Source organism: Perca flavescens, chromosome 14 (genome assembly GCF_004354835.1).
Source record: "Perca flavescens isolate YP-PL-M2 chromosome 14, PFLA_1.0, whole genome shotgun sequence".
Taxonomy (NCBI): Eukaryota; Metazoa; Chordata; class Actinopteri; order Perciformes; family Percidae; genus Perca; species Perca flavescens.
In genome coordinates, this window is record NC_041344.1 from 25,729,539 (window position 1) to 25,750,247 (window position 20,709).

Sequence of the window (20,709 nt, forward strand, 5' to 3'; positions counted from 1 at the left end):
TGAAGTCTCTTTTATATAGACCTTAGTGGTCCCCTAATACTGTATCTGAAGTCTCTTTTATATAGACCTTAGTGGTCCCCTAATACTGTATCTGAAGTCTCTTCTATATAGACCTTAGTGGTCCCCTAATACTGTATCTGAAGTCTCTTTTATATAGACCTTAGTTGTCCCCTAATACTGTATCTGAAGTCTCTTTTATATAGGCCTTAGTGGTCCCCTAATACTGTATCTGAAGTCTCTTTTATATAGACCGTAGTGGTCCCCTAATACTGTATCTGAAGTCTCTTTTATATAGACCTTAGTGGTCCCCTAATACTGTATCTGAAGTCTCTTTTATATAGACCTTAGTGGTCCCCTAATACTGTATCTGAAGTCTCTTTTATATAGACCTTAGTGGTCCCCTAATACTGTATCTGAAGTCTCTTTTATATAGACCTTAGTGGTCCCCTAATACTGTATCTGAAGTCTCTTTTATATAGACCTTAGTCGTCCCCTAATACTGTATCTGAAGTCTCTTTTATATAGGCCTTAGTGGTCCACTAATACTGTATCAGAAGTCTCTTTTATATAGACCTTAGTGGTTCCCTAATACTGTATCTGAAGTCTCTTTTATATAGACCTTAGTGGTCCCCTAATACTGTATCTGAAGTCTCTTTTATATAGGCCTTAGTGGTCCACTAATACTGTATCAGAAGTCTCTTTTATATAGACCTTAGTGGTCCCCTAATACTGTATCTGAAGTCTCTTTTATATAGGCCTTAGTGGTCCACTAATACTGTATCAGAAGTCTCTTTTATATAGACCTTAGTGGTCCCCTAATACTGTATCTGAAGTCTCTTTCCTGAAATTCAGCTTTGGTGCAGAATTACAGCCACTAGAGCCAGTCCCACAATGAGCTTTCCTTAGGATGTGCCATTTCTGTGTCTGTAGCTTTAAATACTATTGAGGAGGAGAGAGGCGGGACAAGGTTGGCGGATCAATCCCAGGTCGTCCAGGCCACATGTCAAAGTGTCCAAGTTGCTCCCCGGATGCTGCATGTATAGCTGCCCACTGCTCCTAATACTTACGATGGGTTAAATGCAGAAATAGAATTTCACTACATTGTACTGTGTGTATGTGATGATTAAGGAATAAAGTTTTTTGTAAGTTTGTTGTTTGTTGTAGGTGGAGGGTGGGGGTGTGGCCTTGACCAACTGCCATGCTGGAATTTCTCATGGGTGGGCCAAATTCTCTGGGCGAGCAGAGAAAGGGGAGGTAACCTTTCCCCTTATGATGTCATAAAGGGAAGTTTCCAGATTGGCCCATCTGAGCTTTCATTTTCTCAAAGGCAGAGCAGGATACCCAAGGCTCGGTTTACACCTATCGCCATTTCTAGCTACTGGGGGGCCATAGGCAGGCTGGGGGAACTCACATTAATGTTTAAAAAAAAACTCATAAAGTGAAACTGTCATGCCATGGGACATGATGGACTCTTCAGAAGAGGTAATTATCTTCACTTGAGTTTCTGCATGCGAAAGTCACCAGACGACATAATCTCCTGAACACAGCTATACTGAGAAATACAGATTCTTAATTAGCTTTGTAGCAACTCATTTGGCAATGGCTTGAATGTAACGGACGTTCATTAATATTAAAGAGTTACGCACTAAAGTGTAAAAAATTCAATTTTACGGGGGAATTGTTTGCCAAACAATTTTTTTGTTGGGAGGAGTGACTTGCTGTTGTCTTGTTTTTTTTTTTTATTTTTTTTTTTTTTTTTTTTTTTTAGGAGTTATCTAGCCTCAGTGTTTCCATGTCACTTTCTTTTAGACCAAAAGACTTTGTTGCCAGTGACAATATATTCAAACAGAAAGGGCCACAATTACTAGAAAATAAAAAGGAGGAAATACTATTGATGTGACTGGATTTACCATCATGAGCTCAATCCCATTACCACACATATTCTCAGTCTCTGCTAAACCACGGCTCCAGTCAAGCAGATGAGTGTGACATGCTGAGATTACTGAACATGAGTAAATGTGATGAGGGGCTAAACGCACAAACGAATGACATGACAGGCACTGGCCAACCACGGATAGAAACAACCTCACAAAACCAAATCAAATAATATACTACCTGCTTACAGCAAATATGAGCTCAGATATGTGCATTGTGCTTCAATAAATGAAGCATGATGAAACCCAAGGGAAGGAAGAAGATAGATGTGTGTGTGTGTGTGTGTGTGTGTGTGTGTGTGTGTGCATCTCGAAGGTGTCAGAGGTGTTGCATACTCTGCGCTGTGCCATGACACGTCTTTCAAGTGATCAAGTGTGATACTGTGATCTCATTCAAAATTCACCACATGGCAGGGTTTTCATCAAATTTCTGCAGCTGAATTTATCCTCCCATGCACACACACAAACATGCACGCACACACAAACAGACACACACACAGTGTGCAGTATTAGGATGTGATATGACAGAGCTAGTGACAGGTTGGTGCGAAAAGGCTGCACGCATATGAAGGTAAATATGGTGCAAAACATGAGAGCTTGTAGAATACAATGTGAGAACTTGCAGAACAAAAAATTTGAACTTGTATGTTAAAATTTGCACTTGTAAAATTAAAATTTGCACTTGTAAAAAATATTCACACATGTGATCTGAATTTGAAGTCACAAAAAGAAAAAAAACACGAGAGCTTGTAAAAAAAATCTGAACTTGTAAATTGAAATTTGCACTTGTAGAAAAAAAATTCACAAATGCGTAGATTGATATTTGCATGAACACAATGACAGCTGCAAACTTGTAATGCAACATTTACTCGTGTACTTTTTTTTTTACTCAGGTTCATTTTCCATCACAACCACAATTCAGTGATTGCAACCTCTCGAATCTGTCCCTGTATGCGCTCTCTCGCATCACAAAGTGGCGAATCTGCGCCTCGACTTTTGCAGCACTTGTTGCGATACATTTGGTGCAAAACTAATTTGTACCTGTGGACTTAGGCTGTGGAGCTCTGAGCCAACAGAGCGGGGAAAGCAGGGTTTCTATCGCCAGATGAGGGACAACTCGGTCCGGGTTATTTAGCTATGTAGCATGGAAGCCTGGTGGAATAGCAAGCTAGCGTTAGCTAACTAACCAACCAGCCTGCTTCTAAATAAATACCGTTTAATTATCTTAACACTTTTTAACAGTCAAACTAAAACACTGGCGGTGAGCTCCAGGTCCTGCAGCCGCAGACGGACCGTCACCAGTGGGGATCGGCCGGCGGAGCAACATTGCTGTTATTGCCAGAAAGCTTCGCTGCCGACCTCGACCTGCAGTCGGAGCTCCAGCGGGACACGGAGAGCCCCGCACCCGGTCAAAATTTTAATTTTACAAGTGCAAATTTTAATTTTACAAGTGCAAATTTTAATTTTACAAGAGGTTGTAATCACTGAATTGTGGTTGTGATGGAAAATGAACCTGAGTAAACTGGCAGCCTGAAAAGCTACAGTAGCAACGCTGCCCTTGGCATCAACACACACAGACACACACACACACACACACAATCCCGTCTATATGATCAAAAGGCATGCCTAGAGTCTGCACCTGCATGCAGTCCCACACTCAAATGTGCCCTATAAATACACAGCGAGCTGTGTTAGTACCGGTATGCAGGGTGACTGGAAGCCTGTTTCACCACGTCTCTGAAACATTCATGTAGGCCTGCATTTGGTCAGATCCCAGTCTCTCTCTCTCTCTCTCTTCTTCTTCTTCTGCTGTTTGCCCTTCAATTCTTAATCTCCCACCCCTCCCTTTATTACTCTGCTGCTTTCTTCCCACTCTCATAATTTGGATTCCCACACACACACACACACACATATATATATATATATATATATATATATATATATATATATATATATATATATATATATATATATATATATATATATATATATATGTAGCTCCGCTCTCCGCAGCTTCCTAATTACATCTGCATTCATTTCTTTCAATTCTGTTGTCGATACTTTTGCCATCTACGGCAGCACTTGAGCGCTTTTCTGCAATTCCTTGCCTCATTTACATACAGGGGGTGGGGGGCATAACAGTGTTGCTCTAATTGGATGTCTGGTCTGTATTCAGTGTGCTAATTGCTTGTCTGTGAAAGTGTCCACACAAGGGTTGACCGACCCCCCCCCCTTTTGCAACAATAACGCAGACACCAAGGTTTGCTACCTGATTGGGTCTTATCAGTCCTGATGTGTCCTTTCCTTATTTGGTACAGCCCTATCTCATGACCAATAAAGAACATCAGCATTTACTACCGGTGGTTAATTCAACATGGATACCGAATTACAGCCGTTTCTGACCTTGTTGTCGATGATAGCAGCGGTTGTGCAGTTAAATTCTGCATTTTATAATGCGACTACTGTTTACATGCGCAGAGGCAAGCTTTTATTGACTGATATGAAAAAAATATTGTGATAACATTCACTCTAAGATAATAGTAGGTGACTTACGCCTAATCATTTATCACATTGAGTAAATAATCTTGCCAGGCACGAGTCATCATTCCACTTTGTTGTCTATTTCAGGTTTTGCCATCAGTTTGGCAGATGAGGTCAGACTCAGGGACTGAAGTGACTACAATAGGGTTGATATCTCTCATGTTACCATTAAAAGATGAGTTATATGACTTGCAACAATAATTTGTTATGGGTAAAGTAAAATGAAAATAAAGTGTGTTAATCTAGAATAACCCCTCCTGCCGGCATCATCCGAGTGTTAACCGCGTTCTACAAAAACTGCTTGTGATTCCAGGAATGTTTATGACTAAAACCTTTAACTGTTGCATTGTGTGGCGTGTGATAATGTGGCGGAATGAACGCTAAGAGGCATTCGGGCGGGTGTGCTGTTTACCTTGCAGCCTAAAAAGCAAGTCATTAACATTCTCTTCATTGTTGTGTGCCGCTTCTCAGATGCCAGGCTGCATCTCAATGGGCTTTTCATTGAGACAGTCAGGGAGTCAATTAGCTTATCTAGATATTGGCAATGTCTGCCTTGATGTTGTTGTTGACGTCCCAATGCAGGGCCGGCTTTACACTGAGTCAAGTAGAGGCAAGCCTGATAATGCCAAGGCCATCTTAAAAGAGACCACACACACACACACACACACACACACACACACACATGCACACAGTAATACGTGCACGCACACACACGCTCCCCTCCCTAGACGTTCCCCTGGGCTGAAATTGAGAGCAGGGAGGCCCCCAACAGATAAACAAGACCTATTGATTCAGTGTAATTTGACTCAGTGGGTGCCATAATGTCATTATAGCACAGGACCAGTGTGTGTGTGTGTGTGTGTGTGTGTGTGTGTGTGTTTGTGTGTGTGTGCACAGGTGCTAGCTATAGTGAATGATGACACATTATTCAGCCGTGCCAGGGGAATTTAGCTGATTGGAAAGTGATATGGAGGAGGGCGAGCAAGATAGAGAGACAGAAGGGGAAAAAAAGAAAGAGAGGGAGCAAAGTGCCAGCGTTGAGAGAGAGAGACAGAGGGTGTGAGTTATAGATGAGGAGGTAGCAGTGTGAAAGGAGAAGTAAATTGCGCTGCCCTTGTTTGTGTTTTTCCACGGGCACACAGCCATAAATCCTGTCTATCTGTGTAAAACTCTGAGGCGATCAATGAGCCATCAGAGTAATGTTTTACTTGCTTATCAAAAGGAGGAGAGGCAAGAGAAAGAGACTGTTCAATGGTGTGTGTGCGAGCAGATAAAGTCTCCAGCTGAATTCCAATCATTCTCCATTTCATTCCAGAGTTTGACTACAGATTTGGAAATGCTAATCAGCCATCTGTTGATCGCTGACAGCAGATCAAGGCCATTCCTTCACTTCTGGTGGATGCATTTCGAAAATAGAAAACTCATTTGGAAAGCAAAAGCATTTGTTCGATTTCATTTTGGCACTTTATAACGAATAACATTCATAACAAAGAATGCAGAGGCATTCTGGTGCAGATCTTAGCAGGCTCCCACACATGCAAAGCTCAAAACGCTGTGGTATCACACTGACAATAATTTATCCCCAATGCTGCCAATAGCAGATGTTTTGTGCTGATATTCAGTATCATTAATTGGGACAACTTTAATGACGCACAATTACAATTCATCAAGTTTTATTAATGGCAGGTTGGAAAAGCTTCTGCAGCAGTATTAAGATAATGGGCTCTAAAGTCCAGCTCAACAATAGTAATAAAACATATTTATGGATACTTAGGTGGAATTCAATTAAAATATTGCACTGTGCTCAGTTCAGGTTAAGACATTACCATAAACAATATGTGACCAAATATATGTCGATATACACTCAAAATCCGTCTAATTTTTTATCATATTAGATTCAGTCAGATAGTTAGACAGACTAATATTTAACAGCCTAGCTAAATGCTTACAGAGCTAAATGCTATTCTGTCACGTTTACCATCTTATAGCACATTCCATTTGAACTGGGAAGTCGGAAAGAAAGTAAGAAGAACCTCACCAACCCTTACCTTAAAATCCAAGATGGCTGCTCAAGCTGCATCAAGCTGTCGCAATATATTGTTTAATAGCACTTCTGTCTTTCTTGTGTCTCATTAAATCAGTTGTACACACAGTCTTGTCCAACTTCCATTTGTGGACCTGTTATTACAGTGTTTGTATGCACAAAACACTGCATAATGCATTGTTATCAACTTGTATTGCTAACAATGGCTAACCTGGTACTGGTATTACTGGTAGGCTCGAACATTATCATTTGTCTTGAGAAAGGTCCTTGTGACATAAACGTCGACGGGAATGCGATCAGCTTGGGTGTGATGTCATTACCAGCTCCAGTCGTCTGAGGTGAATGCAATGAGTTAGAATGCTAACATTTGATAATTAGCACTCAAAGCTAAAGCTGATGGGAATGTTGCAAGTATTTATGTTCAATGTTCTGCTACCTTCTGTAACTTAATGCAATCTGTGCGTTCCTGAGGTTTACTTTTATTCTTAGACAAATTGACATCCATTACAGCATTTATTAGAAACTAAAACTTTTGTTTTATTTATCAAAGTTAAGTGATTACCTTGTGAGCACACAACAAAACTATAACTCATATCCATAATATTCACTCACACGTCAACACTTTCTTCTAAGGTTTATAACCCGATGATGGCACAAGATGACAAGTCAGGGGAATCACTTAAGTATTTACAATTCATCCTGAGGGGAACATAGATGTCTTTGCCAAATTTCATAGCAATCCATTCAAGTTTTCTAGCCATTTAATTTAATTCCACAAATGTCAACCTCAAAGTGGCTCTAGAGGAAAAGTCAGGGGATCACCAAAGTCATTAGGATCCATCTTCTGGGTCATGAATGTCTGTACAAAAATTCTATGTCATCCATCCAATAGACATTGAGATTTTGTAGTCCTCATTAAAGCTGTGCTGTATTGTTTTGGTTTAGTGTTAAGGCCCTGACACACCAACCCGATTATCGGCCGTCAGACAGTCTGGCAAGGTCGGTGACCCGAGTCTGTTCGGTATGTTCATTTGGGCCGATTTGACATGTTGAATCGGAAGGCGGGCAGTCAGCCTCAATGACCAATCTGATTGGTGGAGTGCTAACCCAGAAATGACGAGCGGGATGAGCGTGACTAGAGTCTCTCAAAATCTGACGGAAATCTTTTAAACTGACCTTTGAAATGAAGACAGATTCAGCAACTGCACGGCCTATTTCTCGCTTAAAATGTTTTCAGAAACACATTTCGGTGAACTATTTTCAGAAATTATGAGATCGTATTCAGATGAGCCAGACCCACGTGACGCGTTCGTCCAATCAGCTGCCGGTTTTAATTTTTTGGGCCTGCTGTTATGGAGATGTATTACGACTCACGCACGCGCACGTAACCTCAAGTCGACGTCGCTTCTCACTTGATGTATTACCTCAATAAACATTTTTATGATGAGTTTATGGTCTCAATCGCTAGTTTTCTTCAATATAGCATGATGTTTATTCTTATGGTCCCATATTTTTTAAAATTGACTAAAGCAGGGGCTGCTGTAGGGCGTAGCTACACACCGAACTCGGGTCCAATTTGACCCATAGTCAAAAAACATTTTTTTTGTCAACAAATTGTCCAAAAAAAATAACGTGGATGGTTCCTTACAACATTCTTTAGTGTAAAATAAATGTTCAATACTTTCTATTAATTTGGGTATTTTATTAGATTGATGAAAAATCTTTTAATAAAAATGCTTCAAAAACATGGGAAAAAAACAAGAAAAACTTCCAGTTGACAGGCTTCCGATTTGTTGTTGCTTTTTTTTATCATTTTTTTGGTAATCATCATTCTCAGCTCCATCAACTTGTCAAAAATCGCCACATCCGGTTTCAAAAAACCAAGATGGCAATGGCCACATTGCCAAACCCGAGGCTTCAAAACGGCAGTCAACATACCAATGGGTGATGTCACTGCTGCCACGTCCATTGATTTTGCAGACTAAGTGTTAGACACACACACACACACACACACACACACACACACACACACACACACACACACACACACACACACACACAGATTCATTTTTTGGATCAGAGATGTGTATCCCTACTGTGAGATCCTCCGAACCAACAGTGGAGGCTAAGGAGACGCTCAGCTGTCATTTTGACTTCCTCTGGCTTTGCTCTCGTCGAGTTGACAGGCGGAGACCGGGGTAATTGGTGTCACGTATGATTCTGTCAACTAGGAGGACAGGTAACAAGAGACAGAGAAAAACCAAGAGAGAGAGAAGAGAAAGTCAGACAGACATATATGTATGCTTCCACTGTAACCTAAAAAAAAATGCCCTCCTGTTTTGCTAATGTAAAAGACTTCCACCGCAGCGTACAGAAAATCATAAAAAAACAGCCTGCTATATATGTGTCCAATGTACAGTATATGTATCCAATATTTTCTGTTACTCTCTGAATTATCCACACAATTGAGCAACCATTTGGTCTAGATTTCTCAAAAATCCATCATATTACTGAAATTCAAGAACCTAAACCCTAAAAAGGCTGTAAGGCAACTAAATGCATGAATTTGTTTTCAGTTTCTCCCCTTACTCCTTTTTGCAGCACTGTCTCTCCTCCCCCGACACCCAGACACACACATTCATAAGCAGTATGACAAGAAAAATACACACACACACACAGAAGCCTGGCTCAACCCTAGTCTTAGGCATTACAATATTTAGCACCATCAATTCTGTCTATCCCATGAGCAGCCATTTGCACAGAATTAGGTCAACACTTCTCCACACAACACCCCTCCTCTCTTTCTCTGTCTTTGCTGATTACCAACTCATTTGCCTCGTCTAGCTTCCTAGTTATCAATTCTCTTTACTGTAATTTTTATAATCATCAGCCAGTAGCACAACACCCCCGCCCCCACAAAAACATGCACATATTGCGGCCACGGTAAAGATCAAATTCTAGATGTCTTTTAGGCGCCCTTTCAAAGGTGCACAATCTGCATTTCCAGCAAAAATGATCCATCAGGAATCATTTTGGGATTTGCACAATATGTGATGTGTGTTTCTTTGATATGGATTTTTTAAAAGCACGGCCTGTGATTGCTGATGGCGTAAGCAGCAGATGTTCTGATCTCAGCAGATGAATTATTCCGCGGGTCTAGAATCACAGTCGGTATACAGTCTTTAATGTAATGGGAGTGCGAGAGGCAGGCTGAGCCGCGCAGCCATCTTGCCACCCCCTCTCTCTTTTCAGTCTCATCCTTGGGCATGCAGCCTCCCTCCCCCCATCGCTCCATGTGCCAGCCTAGAGGGTGTGCTGGGAGGGCAAAGTCGATGTGTGTGTGTGTGTGTGTGTGTGTGTGTGTGTGTGTGTGTGTGTGTGTGTGTGTGTGTGTGTGTGTGTGTGTGTTGATGCCAAGGGCAGCGTTGCTACTGTAGCTTTTCAGGCTGCCAGTATGTCAGTGCCACTCCCCTTTATTTTACCGGTCTACATTTTTCCTCCAACACTGCTTCCTCCATCACCCATACTTGACCTCATTACCTCAAAATCACACAGACCACATGATAAACAAATTCACCTCATACTGAGAATGATACAAATTCTCCACATTCCTTGGAAACGATGTGACCTGCCGGCAGTCTCTACAGCCCCATGTTGGGTTAGACTGGGGATGTGGTTTAGTGTCTTGGGTTTACATAGTAAACCTTTATTCCCCCTTAACCGGCTGACTGCCTTGTCTTACATAAGCAGCACTTTAGGGCTAAAGCCCCATATGGCCAGCAGAGAACCTGTCTCACCTTCCTCTTCTGTTTATTCACACCAAATGAAATAATGAAAGGTTTTATGCCACTAATAACTACAAATACAAACAAAGGCCCTGCATTCACTGAATCCTCAACACTGTCTGGCCTATTTTATTTTATTTTTTCAGAAAGGAGATGGCATCCCACTGGTGTGTGTTTTCATTGTGAAAGGTCTCTAATATTGGTGATATTAAAGGGGGGGGGGCAGTGTCAAGCCACCCTGAAAGAGTGGACATCCAGCCAGCCTTTTCACACCAACCTGTCACTAGCTCTCAGTCATATCACATCCTAATACTGCACATGCTCATATGTCAAAAGGGATTTATACAGGGCTGACACCATTTCCTGTGCTGCATGTGCCAGGCGTGTGTGTGTGTGTGTGTGTGTGTGTGTGTGTGATTTCTCTCCCTGGTGATTTGTGTCATTTTGTTTATTTGGTGTGTGTGTGTGTTTGTGTATAAAACATCCTTTCAGAGACGCATCCATCACTCGCAGCACTGATGTCCTTCGAAGGTGTTGAGCTTTTAATTAGCTCTAAATCTAAGCATGCAGTCTCTCAGATTGACTTAATTAGCTCACTATACAGTAGTCTATACGTTCCATCTACGGGATAGTTCCAGCGCCGCCGGAGGTTCCGCTGGATGTCCCTCATTTTTTCGACCAGATGTCCCTCACCTCCCGCTTTCTTTGTGTTGTCATTCAAAATTCCAGTTGATTTGGGAAAACATCCTCCGAGCTAGAACCGACAATCAAATTATATTTATCTTCTCCCCACGTGCAAATGTTCCACCAAAACAAGTTCCTTCCCTAGGCTATTTTGCAGAGGCACAATTGCTCCGTCCGGCGCTTAGCGCCACCCAAGACGATTGTGATTGGTTTCAAGAAATGCAAATAATTCAGAGCACGTATTTCTCCCATCCAGGAATGTTGTGTGGACTAACCAGACCTTCCACCGCATCACACCAGCGCCGTGGAGAAAGGTCTGGCAAAGCGAGCCTCTCCTCTAGCGCTACGCACTGCTGGAACACAGCAGCACCCAGCGCAGCCATTGCTTCGGATTCTCTAAAAAGTGTGACCCAAAATAGTTTCCACACTGGCCGCACACCGCAGGATGGGAGAGGTGAGTCCTCAACTCCAACGGTAAAATCAAAGGATGAAAACAAGGCCGTGAAAAGAAAGCCAAACACCTGAAGCCTAAGCCTGACCAAATAGAGAGGAAACATATAGGAACAGTGAGTCTAAGAAGAAGAGGAGGAGTATGAACAAGAAACAGAGTTGACAGAATTACACACCGGCATCTACGGCGGGTCTCCATCCAACGCTTACTACAGCTTTTTAGTACATGCATACATTCATTCATGTATATTCTTAACCTTAGCTCCAGGTCCTGCCTTCAAGGCCCAGGGCTATAGGTTAAAGGTGAACTTCCAAATAACTTGAAAACATCACATGATCATTGTCAGAAGACCTGACATGTTGCACACTTAACCTGAAATTCCCCCTCCCCCACACTGCCATGACAAATGGCTATACTCTGAAACTTATTAGGCGCACAAACCCAAAAATACACTTGACAGGTTTAGAAACCCAGTGGGGGCTAAAGTTCTGAAACCCGCTGTATGTTTCCTGTGCGGGCATGCCACTGCTTCCTCCATTTTATGACCTTTAAAGTAACAGCAGACAGTCAGCGATATTAGCAGAAGTGTGCCAGCGTGTGGTTTCCGTGCTTAATTCTGCAGCACATATCCAAGCGTAAGAATAGGAAATGCACGTGATGCACGAGTGACACTGGCTTAAAACCTTTGCTCTTGGTTTGATGTTAAGGAAAGTCCAGTCAAAAGGGCTTATTCATGAGTGAGTATGTGTGTGTGTTTCACCAGTCCAGGCGAAGCCACTGGCAATGCAGCTGCAACATTAGTGGGTCAGTGTGCCATCAACCCATTCATCAGCACTTCTCCCTCTCTTCTCTCTGCCTCCATCTCTCCTCTGACTCACCACGCATTCCATCCATCCATCCCCCTTTACCTACCTCTCACTCCCTCTCGTTCGTGAAGTGTCCACATGCTGATTGTTTTTGAGTTCTGAATGAATTCCTTCAGACTGGCGATGCCAAATGAGGTGTGTAAATCAAATGTGGTCAGCTGACAAGGTGCATGCACGCAATATCAGTGGAAATGTCAACGGATTCCCAGCACGGATTTGACAGATGGAAATGTGCAGGTGGTGGCAAAGCTCAGCATTTGAGATTTTCGAACGTCATGTCAAAACTACTTTGAAAACTGATGTAATATTACAGTTTTTTTTTTGATTGCTAAACGACAGTGGGCAAAACTGGAGTCACATGTGCCAAACTCTAACTACAGTCTACACAGCAGCAGTTCATGTGGACCAAACTCTAGTTGGTTTTTCATTGCTTGAACACAGTTTTCAAAACTCTACACACTTATCCCATGACTTTAACCACAACGTGCACAACACTGTAGATTTACAGCACTTTGTTCAAATGCTAACACACTGCTGTCAAAACTGTTAACCACGCATTCAAAACAGAATAGATTTCAGTCTGGTGCCTATCAAACACTGCTGATTGCAATTTTAGCTGAAAGCCTAAGTAGGTGTCTTGTTTTAGACTAGTTAGTGAACATATATGGTATTTATATAGAGAAAGCTCAGAAAGCCTTTTTTTGTATACAAACACCAAATAAGAATGAACCCATTATACACTGTACCGTTTGAGAGAAACAGGTAAAAGAGCAAAGATACCAATATGTCCAGGTAAGATGTCTGAGGTTATGTACACAGCTATAAAAATAGTGAAAAACACTATATCTTTACAATAGTAAAACTGCATTCTTACTGTTTTTCAGAAAGTAATGGAGGTGAAAGCAATAGAAACACCACATTTGTTAGTATTTAGAGATGATGCAGACATCTAATGTGATGAAGAAAACTTGCCACGTGATGCTGGAGAGAGGCAGAATTAGTCACACTATTCTTTGTTACTGTTACGTATGTACCTTTAGTTTTTTTCCCAGTAATTCCATAAATTACTAGAGATAAAATTCTATATTGAAGAAAACTGCTGATTTTCATTATTCTTGTTTACCTTACGTAAAACTGGTATATTATACAATCTATATCTTTTCCTTAAATAAACTATTGAGTAGTGTCAAGTCACTCAAATTGTTCAAACTGTAAAGATGAGAAAGTTTGTAATTTGTGTATTGGTGTTTGATGCTAGTGTTTTTACTCTCAGTGTGTTCTGAGTGACAGTGTGTGTTATCTCAGTGAGGAGTGTGCATAGTGTTTGGCTGCACTGAGCCTGTTTTGCAGCTGATGTGAACTGTTTAGCTCAGGTGACTGTTGGTAGTGCAGACTGTAGTTTGAGTTTTGCACATGTGACTCCAGTTGTGCCCACTGTCGTTTAGCAATTGGAAAAAACTGTAACATATAAGGGGTCTGTCAAAGCTATCATATAGCTACACTGTTCACCACGCAGCTTTCAACACGCAGCATTCAACATTTTCCAATATTGACTGGATGATTTTGACTTTCCTTAAAAATCAATAGGGCCATTTGTTCAGAGTGGGTGAAGAAACCTATTATGTAATTAAGCCAAATAAAGTGAAAGTAGGTCATAGATAGGAAAGTAGTAGGTTGAAATGTTTATATGTTTATTTATCTTCTCCCCACGTGCAAATGTTCCACCAAAACAAGTTCCTTCCCTAGGCTATTTTGCAGAGGCACAATTGCTTCTGGATGGTCACTCATATCTTACTCTTAAAGGGGGATTCCACCGATTTTAATCATCAAAGTGTGTGTACAGGTTTTGGGGACTTCATATGTGAAAAAAGTTGTATAACGCCTGTTGTGTCTCCAGAGGGAGTTGTGTGAAATCTGGAAAGCTGCCTCGAGTGATGTCACTTGAGTCAGGGTCAGTTGGGGCTGAAAACTACAAGTTTGAAAACGAAAAAAAAAAATCAATCTCTGCTTGAGGCTAGCAGCTCGAGACTACATTAGCCGCTAAACATAGAACACCAAACCTCTGACTGTATCGCCAACTTTCAAGGGGCATTGTGGGTAACGTGGGCACCAGATCTTGACAAGGAAGAAGAATGCGTGGGGGGGAAGAAAAAAAGACATCTCAGGTTGTGCTGCATCAATTTTGATTATATATTATATTAACTTTCCATTGTGAGTCCAACAATGTTATGGCAGTGCAAGGCTTAAATTGGTGGAGTGCTCTTTGAAACAAACTCAAAGGCTGAGATCAGTTTTATTACAAACAAATTCATATAAATATTGGTTCAGTCCAGTGTGTGTGAGATGGTTACAGGAAGCATTTAGTTTGTTTTTTTTGTATTAGTATTTTAACTTTCATAAAGTTGTGGTACTCACAAGAGACAGACTAAAACAAGAATGGTCAAAATCGAACAAAACCACAGAGTCCTACATTTTCCATAATGTAACCAGATAGCATCTCTCCATATGATGATGACATCATCAGGGTTATGTCTCCAAACTTTGGAAAGCTCTGTCCAGAACCACAAAAAAACATTATAACTATTATAACTGTTTTCACTGGCTGAGTAGTACTCCTTGTGATGATCAAACTAAACTTGATGATTTTATTCATGAAGTTTAGTTTGAGTGGCCCTTTTCTATGAAATGAATTAAGCTGAGCTCCCATATTGAATACCCAGCTCTTCTACAATCTTTAGTCTCCTTTGTACCCCTTTTTTATTCTCCCCTTCCCAGAAGTTGCCTGCGCTCCATGCAGTCATGAGATAAACACAAAAAGACAAACCAAGCCTAAGACTCTGGTATTTTTTGTCCAAAAAAAAGCATGCAAAACCCTGATTCTCTCTCTTTCCCGGTCTTCCCATTCCCCTACTTTCCTCTGACATTCTCCCTGTCTCTCCCTCTCAGGATGGATGGAGGAAAGCGGAGGAGAGAGGAGGAGGCAGAAAACAGGAATAGGAGGGGGTGGATGTGTTGTTCAGTTCTGCTGAATGTGCTCACATGTATGAAAGAAGAAGCATTTATTTTAGGACTCGTGCGTGGGTGTACACACACACACACACACACACACGCACACACACACACACACACACACACACACACACACACTGGAAGTGAGAGCTCACAAGCCCAGAGATAGGCCTGACCTACCTGCATATCATTCTTGTTTTGAAAGCTTTTTTTTTGGTTGCTTTTCTCTCTACCTGAAACCTCCAAATGCACTACAAATTACCCAACACACACACACACAACACACACACACACACACACACACTCACAGAAACACAGGGAAATCAGGGCAAAACAAGAAAAAAATACATGAAGCACAAGAGGGCAAGGAGGAAGACAGAGAAAGAAAAAAATAAAAATAAAAAGTGGTTCGACTCTCAGCAGCACATCGCACACCAAGTGTCTACATTGTTGTGTCATATTGTGTCAGCATTGCCACAACGTTATAATCCTGTAGAAACTGTTGTCATGGTAATAAGGTCACTGGCATGCTCATATGTCAAAAGGGATTTATACAGGGCTGACACCATTTCCAGTGCTGCATGTGCCAGGCGTGTGTGTGTGTGTGTGTGTGTGTGTGTGTGTGTGTGTGCGCGTTTGTTTGTGTGTGTGTGTGCGTGTGTGTGTGTACAGTATGTCAGACAAAGACAGACTGAAAGGCTAAGTCGGGTAATTTCTTCATTGGTGTGTACAGCGAATTTCTTCATTGGTGTGTACAGCAAACATTTAGGACAATCTATGCTTTATTGCCTGAAAATGTAGGCCCATTTCAAAATCAAGGCTTATAGTAATACTCCCTAAAAAAAAAACGGGAAATTTTCGCATTGCTTTACAACATTCGTTGTCCTCTCCATACTACAGTATTTACACTGTGATACATACACATAAACACCTTCTGTAGGGAAATCCCCACAGGGATTCCCCCGTCTCTGACCAACCAGAGATGGAGAAAGAAGAAGTGGGCTGAAAGTGAAAGTAAAATGTTGTGAGTGTGCTTAACAGGGTGATCCATTGATCTAAATGGGTCAGCAGTAGTATTTGAGTTGTAAATGGAAAGTCCCAAACACTTCTCTGAAACTGCTTATTGGACTTTTTAGTACAATTTATCTTTCAACACTGAAACTTCCCAATCCTAGAAAATTAGGAAGATAAACCACTGTAACTGTAAATTCAAACTGCATCTTTGTCACTCCAGACAACATGTTAATGTGACCTACTTAGCTGTTATTTTATTAAGACTGGTATACTACAACACTCCACCTCCCCATTTCCTTGCACCATTGTTTTTTGCCCTCTAACTCTTACCCCCTTTAACCCTCTTTTAACTCCAGGCCACTCGGGCTCAAAGCAAAAAGTCATGATTATCTTTTTTTCCTGCTCTCTATTTGTCTAGCGTGGACATCTGTCGGCTCAAACGCTAAGCCATATGCTATCTATTGTCCCTCCGCGAGGTCTGTCAATCAGTGCTTATACGATTGAGCGAGCACTTAAGAGATATTGACCGCAGCTAGGCTGGCTTTGATTAAAATGGCTGACTGTAATCCAGTGCAGGGACTCTATATGCATTTCAAAAGATTTGACTTAATCATCTAAACATTAAATTGCTTGTTTGTTTTTGATGGCATCGTCCAGAAATAGCATTAATTAACTTCAGTACGTTCTCTTCAGTAATCAGCTCAGTTTCTGCTGTTTTAATACCCATAATACTTTGTCTCTTCAACCTCTCTATCTGTCTTTACCCGGCCAGTGCTACCTTGTGATGCTCATCCATAGGGTGATGAAGTACAAAATAATAGAGGCTTTGGGAGACAGAGCTCACGCACAGCCCAATATCCAGGAATACATAGATACAAAATCTTCATCGATGGCAGCAAGGCAGAAAAGAGAATGAGGAGGTGGCATTTGGGATTATACAACGACATAAAACATTCTAACTTGAAAGAGGTAGCTAATAGAAAATAAATAACGACTGCTATAGGATGAAAGCCGCAAGGCAGGTAGTCTCCACAGAGCTGCGGAGGAGGGTCTGGCTAGTCCACACAGCAATCTGGGATGGGAGAAAAACGTGCTCTGCTTTATTGGCATTTCTTTAAACCAATCGCAATCGTCTAAGCGCCGGACGGAGCAACGGTGCCTCTGCAAAATACCCCTTTTAGTCGTGCAACAGAAAACTCAGATTGGAAAGACAGTCGAGCTAGCTGACTTGATTTACCTTGCAGAGATCTGAGTAAAGGTCAACGATAGTCCTCATAAATCGAACAGAGTTTAAAATGACAACGAAAAGAAAGCCCAAGGCAACGGATATCCAACCTAAATGAGTGAAACCCTGGCGGAATTTCCATTGGCAAACGGAGCAATTCCGGAAGTGGAACATCGTGGATATAGACTACGGGGCAGGTAACAGTGATCTAGAGATCAAGTAAGCCCTCTGTATGATGAGCCTCAGACGATAGGCTCCAGCCATGCGATCACAGGGTGATTGAAGACTGGGTCAAAGGGATAGGAACAATTTGGACTATCCCCTGAGGCTTTGGTGTGCTGTAACAAAGACAGCAAGCATTGGAGAAAGTTAAAGGGTATGATTGGCTCAATTAGACTTCCAATAAGGTAACAAGATCGTAATAATCCTTTTCCGGCCGTTTGAGGTTGGTGGTGAATGACCAGTTCAGGCTGAGAGACTAATCTGATATCTGCTCTTTACAGCTTTAATGGAGTTCATGTCAAGGCTTTAGTTTTGAAAACCATGAACCATGTACATTCAACTGAACCTTTTGATTTGCAGAGTACCATTTGTCCATCATTTAAGCATGGACGGTCAATTAAAAAATCATTCTATGTTGTGTCAAAGTCATGTTATGAACTGATCGGTTTCATATTGGAGAATGTTTGTGAATATGATCCTTTCAGTTTCCCCACCTTCTTATTTACCATTACACCACTGCCTGATTGGAAAGCACCTTACTCACTCTGGCACACCTTGACTCAGTAAAACAAAGAGCCATGAGAGAGTTAGGTGACTTCCTCAGAGGAAAGTTAAATGTCATTGCTTGTTTACCTACCTAAACAGCAGGTCAGGGGAAAATGTGATCATGCTCATTCTCATTCCTTTTAATCATCCTAATGTTCTTTTACTTTCCATTAACCTTGTCCAACTCGAATATGATGGATAAATGTCAGCATTAATTCAGGTCAGAATTTATGAATGTAACATAGGTGTTTATTAGCAGCCGGCCGCCAACATGAATTGACCATACCATTTGATCAGATTCCACGCAGCTGGTTATTTCGGCCAATGCGTTCGTCTCTTTTGCTCTCCACAGGGACTGTTTACCGGCATGCAACCAAAGCCCGCCTCAAACGTGATTGTTCAATTATACTCCTCGAGCTACAAACAGGCTACAAATGGAAACCAGAATGCTTCCGATACCAAAATCTTGTCCCGTTACCTACAGATTCTGCATTTATATGCCAATGTTATTGACTCTAAAAGTCTCCTTTAGCGTCATATCTAAACGCTCTGGGTATTTGTTTGTTCTGTATGTTGTGTGTTCAAAAATATAAAAATAATAAAAAATTCATCATAAAAAAAATAGTAAAAGAGGTAATGGGATAGCATTGACACATCTGACACAAATTCTGTTTAACAACAAAGGTTTTAAATGAAAGATAATGTAACGCATAATACATACAATTATAAAATATTAAAAATATTCTGACAATAATGTCTCCTGGTACAACAGTAACTTCCTCCTAATATAGTTGCATGTTTTTGATTGGACAGCAATATGGACGTGTCCTGGAAATCGATTTACACATTACTAAAGTATTTACTTTCTAAGACATACCTTAAGTTTTAACGGTGCAACTGATTTAGTAAATAGCTAGTTTGAAACTAGCTAGTAGTTGGAACTTCAGGAGAAATCCTGTCCTTCGATCCTTAAATATGACTCTTGCTTTCCCAGCTTTCTTTATGGATCTTCCCTGGTCTTTTCCTACATCTTGCCCTCCTCCTCCCAATCCCAGAATGCATCGCTCATAAAGATTATGTGGTGGGGGGGTTTAACGATTGTTTGATGACCTCTTATCACATCCCCTGGCCCCGTCTAGCGCAATCGCTCGGCTATCAGCACGGCATTCTGTTGCCAATCACATCCATCAATGATGTGACTGCATCTACAGTACCTGTGGTTGTCTGCTTTCTCCCCAACTGTCACTTTTCTTTCCATCTAAGGCCTCAACTCTGTCATACAGATCAGAAGGCCTCCTCCTCTCTGCATTCCAACCCCCGTCCCATCTACATGAACTCTGTCACAGCTGATGCCCTCCTTGTTTTGTATGTGCTGGGTGCATAATGTGTGTCTATGTGTGAAGGATTGCTTCTCTGTGCCTTTCACCCCCTGACGCTCACTGGTCCCTTGACAATGCTTCCCTTATATGCACATAACACACAGACGCACATGTGCAAACACACACAGACACACATTACATAGAGCAACGTGTCAAGTGCGGCGATGAGAAGAAGATGAGCCTGCGCCACGTCATTGCCCTCAGCACTGCCTGCCATTACAATCACACAGGGACTGGCTTTACATGCAAGAAGAAGAAAGGAGCACTTGATGTAGTTCCATCTGCAAAAGTTAACCATGATAGCGTCTCTCTCGCTGCCTCTGCCCCAGGGCTGAGTTACCTCAAGCAGGCTGAAGAAGCCCATTCACAGGAGAAGATGGCTTGGGGAGACGGGAGGGCCAGCGTGCCAGGCATTCCACAGTACACAGTGGACACATTATTATGACATTTACAAGGCCGGCTAGATAGATACGGCGTGATACGTGTGGGGAAAAGTTGTCCTCTCAGTGGGACTGCTATGAAGCAAGCGCAGGAAGGAAAGTAGATAGGGCTGGATTGACGTTTTATCACTTTTGGATGCATATAAAAATCCAGCCCTGCAAAACAGCAATAAAACCACTTACAACTCCCCACAGTAATCATGTTTACATGGCGATGTGCGTCTACTTATTTAAATTGAGAGAATGCAAAAAGGACTTGAGACAATGGATCTCATATTACACGGAAATCCATCTTGTCAGACTTCAAGTAATGCGTTAGTGTGTGAACTACCAGCTTACAGAACCAATAGGCAACAGGTGAGGAGCTACTGGCAGCTACGGGCCGTGGTTAGGGTTTTGTGTGATCATGGATGTTTGTTCAAAATAAAAATGGCCAAGTACTTTTTGGCTAACAATTTGACACCCCTACCTGTACTTTTTTAGTCTAGGGCCTATTGTTTTTTGATATAATTTTGGTTCCAATCGAGGGAAATATAATGCTACAGCTTACACTAATATTTTAGACAACC